General features: G+C 35.7%; 1 long non-coding RNA gene across 3 annotated transcripts; it reads right to left on the reverse strand.

Annotated features, from left to right (window-relative positions):
* Positions 1-415: 415 nt before the first annotated feature.
* On the reverse strand, positions 416-7,098 carry LOC139437724 (uncharacterized). Of its 3 annotated transcripts, none has more exons than XR_011647598.1 (3): positions 6,726-6,984; positions 2,599-3,696; positions 416-818 (listed from the first exon to the last, which is right to left on the reverse strand). It is a non-coding gene; the product is annotated as an uncharacterized lncRNA (long non-coding RNA). The 3 variants fall into 3 exon arrangements; XR_011647597.1 differs by lacking the exon at positions 416-818 and having other exon boundaries at positions 1,628-3,029; positions 3,491-3,696; XR_011647596.1 differs by lacking the exon at positions 416-818 and having other exon boundaries at positions 1,628-3,696; positions 6,726-7,098.
* Positions 7,099-9,605: the final 2,507 nt, after the last annotated feature.

Below are 9,605 nucleotides of genomic sequence, written 5' to 3' on the forward strand. Positions count from 1 at the left end.
AATGCATCAAAAGATGGCCAGGCTGCTCTGCCTTAAAGAGGGAGAAGAGTTTGGAGCTCTTGGAGCCACTGAGGAGGAAAGGGAAAGAGGAGCCTGTGAGAGAGGCCAGTGGAAGCCTATGTGGTTGGTGAAATGACCCCTCAGAATCCCTCTTAAATGGTTGGTGAAATCTACAATTTTAATAAATGCCTTTTGTTGGTATATGCTTTTTAGTGATTCTTGGAAAAGGGTTCACATTTCACATCTGAGGCGATGGGTGCCAGACAGGGACAACTGTGGGAGCCAGATCCCAGGAGGCGGAGTGCAGAGACCAGCTCAGCAAAATAGGTTTGCACGAAGAAAAGGCGACGCAAAACTTAAATAAAAGGACAGAAAGGAAGACACAGGAGAGAAAATAAAACTGGGACCAAGGGACTCACAGCTTCTGGAACTGAAAGCCTCGACATCGAGGTTTCCACATCGTATTTATTAGAAATTACAAAGCAGTAGTTACCTACGTTTATTTTTAAGGCTACTTGTTATTAAAGCTGCCACACCTGCAATACTAGGGAACAGGCTGTACAAAGTTCAAATGCCTCCTCACGCAAACAGTTTTTATGCTGACCAGACAGCGTTCCATCTGCTCAAGGCTGGTGTTCCTAAGGCCACACTTTTTATATGCATTATGGAAACGTTTCAACTTCAAGCCAGGTTCCCATGTTCAAATTCAAGCTCTTTTCCCACATTTCCCCCTTGTTGTTTTTGCAAAGTAACGAATACAGCTTGGGCGGTTTCTTGTTGTATTAATCCCCAGAGGGTTTGTAGCGTGCACCTGAGGACTAAACACATACAAAACAGACAGGAACAGATAATTAATATACCTCCTAGAAGAACCCCTCCCCGACTCAATCCATATCACAGGGTTCAGGGATCTTAATCCACCCACAATTCCTGTCATAGTTTGTGAGGCAGAAATCTATTACAAAAGCGCATGTTGAATGCTTGTTATTTGGGCTTGTAATTGAGAAATAGCTAAGCTTAAATTGTTTTTATGACCATGCGAATGACGTTTCACTGATTCCTAAGGAATATCACTGCTATTATATACATAGGGGGTCACACAAAAACTAGATATAGTCTAATCACATTGTAGAAGTAAGCACATATTTATAGTTTGTAATTCTTTTCCCAAGCTCAAAACTGCATTTTATACATAACCTATAACTGCAGTAGATATACACCAACAAACAATAAGATTTTGAACCAGCAGACATTTAATGAATAGACTTTTATTTCTCATGGGCTTAAGATTCCCAACCAGCAAGGCTACATAAGCCAGTACTCGATCAAAAATGACCCAATCTCCCCCAGTTTGTATAGTTTGAGGCATAGGCAGCCACAAATTATTGTTACTCCTCCATTTTGGGTTGTGGGGCAGCTGGAAGTTTATCTCATAATTTCAATGCTTTTGTTGGTCTCGCTGTTAGCATCTTTATTGGACCTGGGGCCACAACTCAGTGTTGAATTTAAACTTAGTCCATTGTTGTGAGGATTCATTTTCTATTCAGAAAATAGTAGCTGTCTTGTTATAATGTAGAATTTGAGAGAAGTTCAATTATTTGCGTATAGAAAGGCCAGGACTCAGGAATGATTTTGAGAAGGAAAAATGATTTATTGATGGCCAGCCGGACTCGGGAGCTTTCTGTATGAAGCCTGAGCCCTGAACAAGATTTTCAAGTGCCTTTTATACAGGGTGGGGAGTCAAATGGTGCTTTTATCAAAGAAAACTACTTTCTTTGTTAGTTAAGTCTTTGCCTGAGTACCAGTATTAACATATCACCCACATTTCAGGTGAGCTTGAATTAGCATCTTGCCCACATTCCATCTGGATGCAATCTTGAATACACATTTAGTCTTATATCCTTTCTGAACATTCAAAGCCCATATCACTTAACTGGATTTCTAGAGACTAGGCACACTTGGATACAGAATTAAATGATTTTGAATTTATGCACAGGCTATATTATATTTCCCCTTCGAGGCCAAGTCCAAGTTCCCTTAAGTTTTGGCATCACTACCATCAGAGTTTCCCTGGACTGACTGGTATGTATATAGTTTGCATTGCTAAATTGCCTCCCTGGACTGGAGTCATTACCATGATCACCAAGGGCAGAACTGCAGCCTTTTACCATCCCACATCCACAAGTCAGGACAGACAGCTTAGGTTATCTCCGAAGAGACAAAGAGCCTCCCACCCATAGCCCACATCATTTTCCCCCCTTATGCTGAAGCTTAACTTGCTAAGCTTTGGCATAATTATTGTTGGAGATATGAGATGGATGGCTGTTTGTTGTTTTGATTGATTACTTATCAATTTTTAGTATAGCATCCAGGACCTTGTTTTTAGAAGTTTAGAAGTTTTCATTCTGGACAGCAGAACCCTCTGCAGTCATCCTGGGGCCACCAGCACTCACACAGATTTCCAGTTAGGCTCCAGATCTATCTATTAATTTTGTTTTACCCTTGAAGAGTTTACACCTTTAATCTTAAAGGGGTGCTGAAGGGAGATGATCTCTTTTCTGTAACTGCTTCCTGCTGGCCATGGGCTGTAGTCATTACCTAACAAGGTGTAAAACTTTTATTTTAACTGGAGGAAGATGGATCTGGCATTCTGTACGAAGTTGGATGAAGTTTTCATATGGTTAATAAGATGTTCACTCTGAAAGAAACAAACTTAATTAAAATTTTGGAATACCCATTTTTAAAAGAGGACATTGGATTACAGAGGTAAACAAGGTTAGGTGCTTATAAAGATGGTAGCCCTTTTTAAAAGCTGGTGGGAACAGTATATATATATATTTTTTTCTCTAAGCTATTTTCAGAGAGAAATTGCAATAGATACTTAGCTTTGTTTTGAAGATGCATTTCAGGCTGTTTAATGATTGGCACTTATGTGTTCTGTTAGATGCTCCTGATGAACTGGCACATTTTGCGACAGTTGGTTTCATTCAGGATTAGTGCACTTAGATGGAAATTTTCTTAGTTTTTAGCTGTGGGAGTGGATCAGAACTACAGAATAAAGTTTTTTTACATTTTGGTTTTAATTGTACAATTTCTGGTAATTTTGACTATTTAATAGGTGACCCATTATTAGCAAGCAAGACTCATTTTTGCTACACAGTAGGGTACAGTAGAATAGTAAGTTCGCTGAGCCTGACTAAGACCATTGCCTTATTTTATAGACATGTTTATTAACTATTTAGAAAATAAAATTACCAGGAAATTAACATGTTTAATATACTTTTGTACCTGATCCAGAATAGAAAATATAACATTATAATTATTAGGCATATATTTAGTACAGGATAAAAGTACAACACTTTAATATTAATTACTGTATTAGGATTCTGAGTTGCAATTAATAGTTTTAAATTTCAGGATTGTAATACTTTACATGTTATCTCTCCATGGGAGCAGGCCATAATGCCAATTGTGTTTAAGTTTTACTTACAGTATCCTGGTATCATGGCTCCATTTAGCATGCTCTTCACACAACGAGCAAGTTGCAGCATTGTTGATCCTAGAGAGAGTTTCCAGTATTCTACCAGCCTGGTGCATAGTGCTCTCTGGCACTATGGAACAGTGCCAGTCTGGAGGCGATATCCATTGTACACTTGGCTGTACTGAGTCATCACTGGCTGCTGCAGGAGCTTGAACCTGCAACATAGTTTTCATCAACTTCAGGAGCAGAACCAGAGGCTGATATAGCAAATATTTCTAATTGAGGGGTCAGTGACCAGCCTAGCCAATAACTCACATGGAGAGGCAACCTGTAATAAAGTCAAAACCTGGTTTGAATGCACAAAAGAATTTGACAGTGTTAAAGTTTATTCCTTGTTTTTATATATATTTTAAACAATTTAATGCAACACACCATATATCTAATGACTGCTTACTTATACAATTTTACCATGAAAAAATAGAGGGAAAAAAAGTATTTTTCATTGTTAAAATGAAAACAGAAAATTCTCAATAGAATCAAAATAACTTGTTATTACCATTTACTTAAATATGAACCTTGAGGTGGCCTTCAGACAGGTTTTATCATCACGAAATTATTCTTTGCCACCAATACCAACCCAAGTTTTTAGTTAACAATGACTTCTAGAACTAGAACTATTTAAACGTTTTCAGTTTGGAAGATGTTTTACAAACTCTTCATAATTGACTACAATCACATTGACTAGTTACTTTGCATTTAAATAAACTTATTAAATTACAATTACTAACTAAAGAAATTTACTTTATTTAAGAGAGCATAACTACAGTCTTTCTTCTTTAGCTTAATTTCATTAAAGTGCACTTACAATTTTTATTACTCTAAAGATTTTGTACATATAATGTTAATTTATTTAATGGGTATTTTATAAACTAAAGGAGATTACACCCAAGCTAAATAAAATTGAAACCATTATAGTTTATGTAAGGAATGTTCTCTTTTTTTTTCTTGCAGGAAGCTGAAAACTTCTTTCCTTTGTTTGTTTAAGTTGTTTAAGTTAAGTTATGAAAATGAATAATTTTTAAAAGCATACTGACTACCAGGTTTCAAAGCACATTATACAATTACCTAATTTGTTTAATAATAATCCAGGAAAGATCTCTCCATAGTTTTTATGGACTTTTCTTACTGAAATTTGTCAACAGAGCCATTAATTACTCTTATTTTATGGCTGTCAAAATATTTAAACTGGGAAATTACAGGGCAAACTGATCCTTAATCCCCCAGCCTAGTAGATAGGTTTAATCTGCCGCACCTAGTCCTGCCCTCAAAGCTCTTGCAAAGAGGAGGGCCTTTTCCAATAGTTCCTATAATCAGATTTCTATATGACCTTTCCATCCTGCTTAGTCTAATTTGGGCTCAAGGAATATTATTCATATATATAACTGCATATTTAATTTTTAGCAATTTAATAGAGCTCTTTTAAGAGTTCTCACTTGTTAATTTGATACTATCATCCTGATACATGAAGACATACACCGAATAAACAGACAGACACAAATAGAATTAGACACAGAAACACAACTCATTGATGTTACCTATAATTTGCATTATTTTATATACTGTTTAGCTTAATTTGGGTCCCAGAAATATATATTACTCATATAACTGACTATTTAACCTCAACAAGTTGAGCAAATAGGCAGACATGAATAGTTTGACACAAAAACATAACTTTAGTTACTTAAACTTCCATTTTTTTTACAAAATAAGTGTGACTGCAAAACATTTCAAAGACTCCTGAAACTTTTCTTAATTTGCACTATGACTGTGTAGTTTTGCACAAGAATTTTGTTTAACTAACGGCTTGTAACCAAAATGTTTCCAATGCTTTAACACCATTTTCTTTTGTTTCAGAACTTTATATTTTACCTTGAATTTAGAAGAATTTTGGATAAGCAACAAGATTAATTCTATATATATTTACCGAGGCTATTTGAAGCCTCAGGGAGACTGGTTTCTCTCATGAACTGCTACTTTTAGGAACACTGACAGTCAAGGCAGGAGATTTCCTTTTTCCCACCCAGTCCTTGGAGATAATAAAACTCCAGTGGTTGTTTAACCCCAAGGGCTAAGAATTTCACCAGGGGGCAATTTAGTTTACACTTGGATTCATGAGAGAAAGCAGGGTTACTAATACCAGTAGGACAGGAGACAGGGATGTCCCCAAGCCTGCCTTTCCCTGGACTATAGGGGCAGAAGGTGTTATGAAATAACCATAGGCAAAGGCAAGGGGTGAGGCTAGGCTTGAAGTAACCATAAACGAAGGTAAGGTTAGTTTAGAATTTACTCTTACAATAATAGTTGCAAGCTAAATTCACCCAGTTATTTCAGTTATTATCTTTCCGCTGTTTTATAAAATAAATGCATCTATAAATGATCTTAACTCTTAGTTACAGTTTTTATTAATTTTTTAACCTTAAGGTGAATTGGATACCTTTATTAATTAAGCTACAAGAATTTTATTAGTAACAGTTCTGTGAAGTCCTGCTTTTTCTTAATAATGGAATAAATTCTCATCTGCAAGTTAAGCATTTAATTCACCAGCAAGAGAGTATTGGCATTTAAAGATTCATTTTAAAGTACATTTTTACTTTTTTACTGTGAATTCTTAGGCACCAGCAACTGACAAAAGTGAAGCATAGATTTTAAAGTGGCATTTCATTCCTCTTTTTTTTCTTTTTCCTCTGTAGTCTTACAACCCTGATGTTCCCAGCCGGAGCATTAAAAAGGCTATCAAGTGATTAGAGGTCTATTGTTTCAAGTGATAGCCTCCTTTCTTCAAATGAGTTTATAGTTTTAAAATATTTCAAAGTATTTCTACAGTCTTACAGAGAGAGAAATTTAGAAAAGTAAAGAACCTGGGCAGAATGCAAATGTATTTTGGCCTTTGACACCCTAGGGAGGGAACTTTATTGCATTTATTTTGATCCTGCTTTTCATCCCCTTCACCTCTCCCCTTCCAGGCAGTAGGGTGCACAACAATCAAATAGGAATGTAGCTTATGAATAGAAGGTGTGGACTCACTGGAAAGGGGCAAGCCGCTCCCCCCTTTCCAGCTTTCTGCCAAAATGGGCAGACAGAGCCTACTCAAATTTAGCACCCCTCCCGCGGACCCAGCCACCCCGACTGGGACAGCCCCAACAATAAGAGTCCCGATGCAGTGTCTGCAGCAGTGAAAGCATACCTCATCCCTCCCAAGAGCAGGAGGGGACCAATGTCACAGTCATTGAAGTGAGCATGATGAGCCTTCATGGGTGAAGTTCATGAGCTGTTGGCAAGTAACAGGCAGCCAGAACTGCTGGGCTAGGCACCACGAGGTTTGGTACTCACGATGTTCATCTTTCCTGTGGAGCCACTCTGCTTCTTCTCGGGTTTCGATTAGGGCTCTGGATCTTCATGAAGGCATCTGCCTCAACACTCTGAAAGGAGTGTTAGAGGAGTGGGCAGGGACATAACAGTTACCTGTCACTGCTGGCAGGCATTCACAGTAGTCCATTGTTTCTGTCTTGTTTTTCGTATTTGCAATCCACCCCTACATAGGGTGGCAGTCTTCAGAGTGACCAGACACTATTGGGTTAAATCTTTTCCTTTCAGCAGGGCTTCCTATGCTGGACACAATTGCTTTTTTATATTGTACTTTTGGCCCCTTCCCAGAATTGTGACTAAAACCAAAGGGGTACTTGCTTAGAATTCTGCCTTTGCCACAAACCTCGCCCAAAGCAAATATTGGGGCTGGCCACATCCAATTCACAGGCTAAGTCAATGTCCACCTTCTCCCTCCCTTTAAAAAAAAATTTTTTTTTAAAGCAGCCTGTTGGCGGTCCTCCTACTCCCATGAAGGACCTTTCCCAATTAACACATACAATGATTTTAATATTTGAGCTAAGTGAGGGATGAAAGATTTTTAGTATTCCAACAATATTACAAGCTACATTAACATGAGAAAACATTGTACTTTCTCAATTACAGCAGAGGGTATAGTTTTGTCTTACCCAACTAAACATTTAAGAATTTGATAGAGCAGCAGAGACCTTGCCGTCTGCCCCAATTGTTTCCCTATTTCAGGCTCTTAAGATAAGATACTATTGTCTCTGATGTTTCTTTTAATTCTGAAAAAATTAAATGTTTAAAGTAATGCCATCAGTAGGATTTCAGCCACAGATTTCTTCTATGCTGCCAGATTCTTTGCCACCAGACCAGGGCAGATGGTTGGGCTATGCACACAGCCTTGGGGAAGCCTGCAAAAGTGCATTGTTGACTTTTCTACAGGTAGGAGAATGCAGGTTGGCTTGACTTGTCTAAGGAAATACTAAAGGAAGGCCCAGCAAGTTTTAAAACAGAGTAATAGTGATACAGTTGGATATTAATTTCTTGCAACAAACTAGCAATATTTGGGACTGCTGCATACTTCAATGGTGTTTCTTTAATTTATGATAAGAGGTTGTTTCAGTGACACATACTATTTTTAATAATAATTAAAACCATGATTAACCACATTGTACTTTTATCTAATATTATGCTGAAACATTGGTAAATGTCCAGGAATTTTATACACTCTTTAAGTATTCATATGAACTTTTTACTCATATAACTTTAATTAACAGAAGGTTAAATAATCCTTTTAATTTTATAACATTTCTAAACACTTTCCATTCAACTTACAACATATTAAAGGAACTTAACTATTTTATTACATTAATTTTTTTAAGGTAAAAGAACAAATCTTTTGTAAGAGTTTTTCATAAAAAGATACTTTTCAGGATTTGACTTTGAGAAAGCAGATTTGAACATTATGTTCCTTTAAAAGTGATTGATAAGACTTGTTTCTTTTTAAAAAACCAAGGAAATGATGAGGTTAAACTACAAGAAGCTATTTTGATAAAACAGATTCTTTTTTTGCATACTGATTATTCAGGAGAAAAACTCTCTATAAACTTTTACTAAAACAGACTAATGACTTGAGAAACTTTGTCACACTAACAGAGAAAGAACAAAATTTTAACTTTGCATTGGTATACTATTTGATACTAAAGCTTTTAAAACTTTATAGATAGAGCCATCAAATCTTACTCAATTTTAACCATCAAAATTTCTTTTCCACATACCTTCTGCACTTTCTGTATTCATTCAGGTTTTGTACCATATTCTACTCTTTCTTAATAACCAATCATTTTATCTTAGGAAAAAATTATTTTCTGTTTCCGTAATAATAATAAAAACACGTTCTATACATCCTACATACATAAGTTACCAAAATGATTTTGGAAACAGTTTCCAACCAAACCTTTTACAATATACAATTACCATCAACACTAAACAAACTTGTCAAAATAATTATTCAGTTTGGTTATATGCAAATATAACTTTTCTTTATTTCAAATACCTAGTAGCATGCAAAGCTAGAAACAGTCTTTTAGAAACAAGTTGGTAGGAGAGGCTGGCTGCCAACAAGTTTTCCTTCTAAAAAATTACTTTTTGTTATTATTATCAATTTAGTTTTTGTTTAATAATGACTTCTTCGAATTAGCCATTTAAACACTTTAATTCAAACAATGCTTCCACAAACTTCTTATATTTGTAACCATATAGAATATAATTATATTATTTTAAGACAAATTTCACCTTCATAGAACACATTCCCTTACTTAAAGGTACCACAATACCCTCTACAACTTGCCACATGCATTCAAGTCCTGTCCTTCCTATGTTCCTTCTGATTTTATGAAGACCAGCCATTTTATTTTAGGACAAAACACACTTTTTTAAAACAAACTTATTAAATTTCAGTCAGCACTCCCACAAACTTTTTACCTTTTAAAATATTAAAGTTTTACATCATTCATTTTATCCTGTGAAGAAAAATGAACTATTCATGTCAATTTAGACAAGAACTATTTTTTATGAAGACTTATAGTAATTTCATTAATCAAAACTTAATAATTTTTATTATTAACTTATGTATTAAGCTAATATGTTAATATTTAAGTTTTAGGTAGCAAAATTAATACCTAAGTTTGAAGTATTAAGTTAAGTAACATAAGTTAAAACTTACGTATTAATATAA

The sequence above is a fragment of the Dasypus novemcinctus genome, chromosome 27 (assembly GCF_030445035.2).
Source record: "Dasypus novemcinctus isolate mDasNov1 chromosome 27, mDasNov1.1.hap2, whole genome shotgun sequence".
In the NCBI taxonomy this organism is placed as follows: Eukaryota; Metazoa; Chordata; class Mammalia; order Cingulata; family Dasypodidae; genus Dasypus; species Dasypus novemcinctus.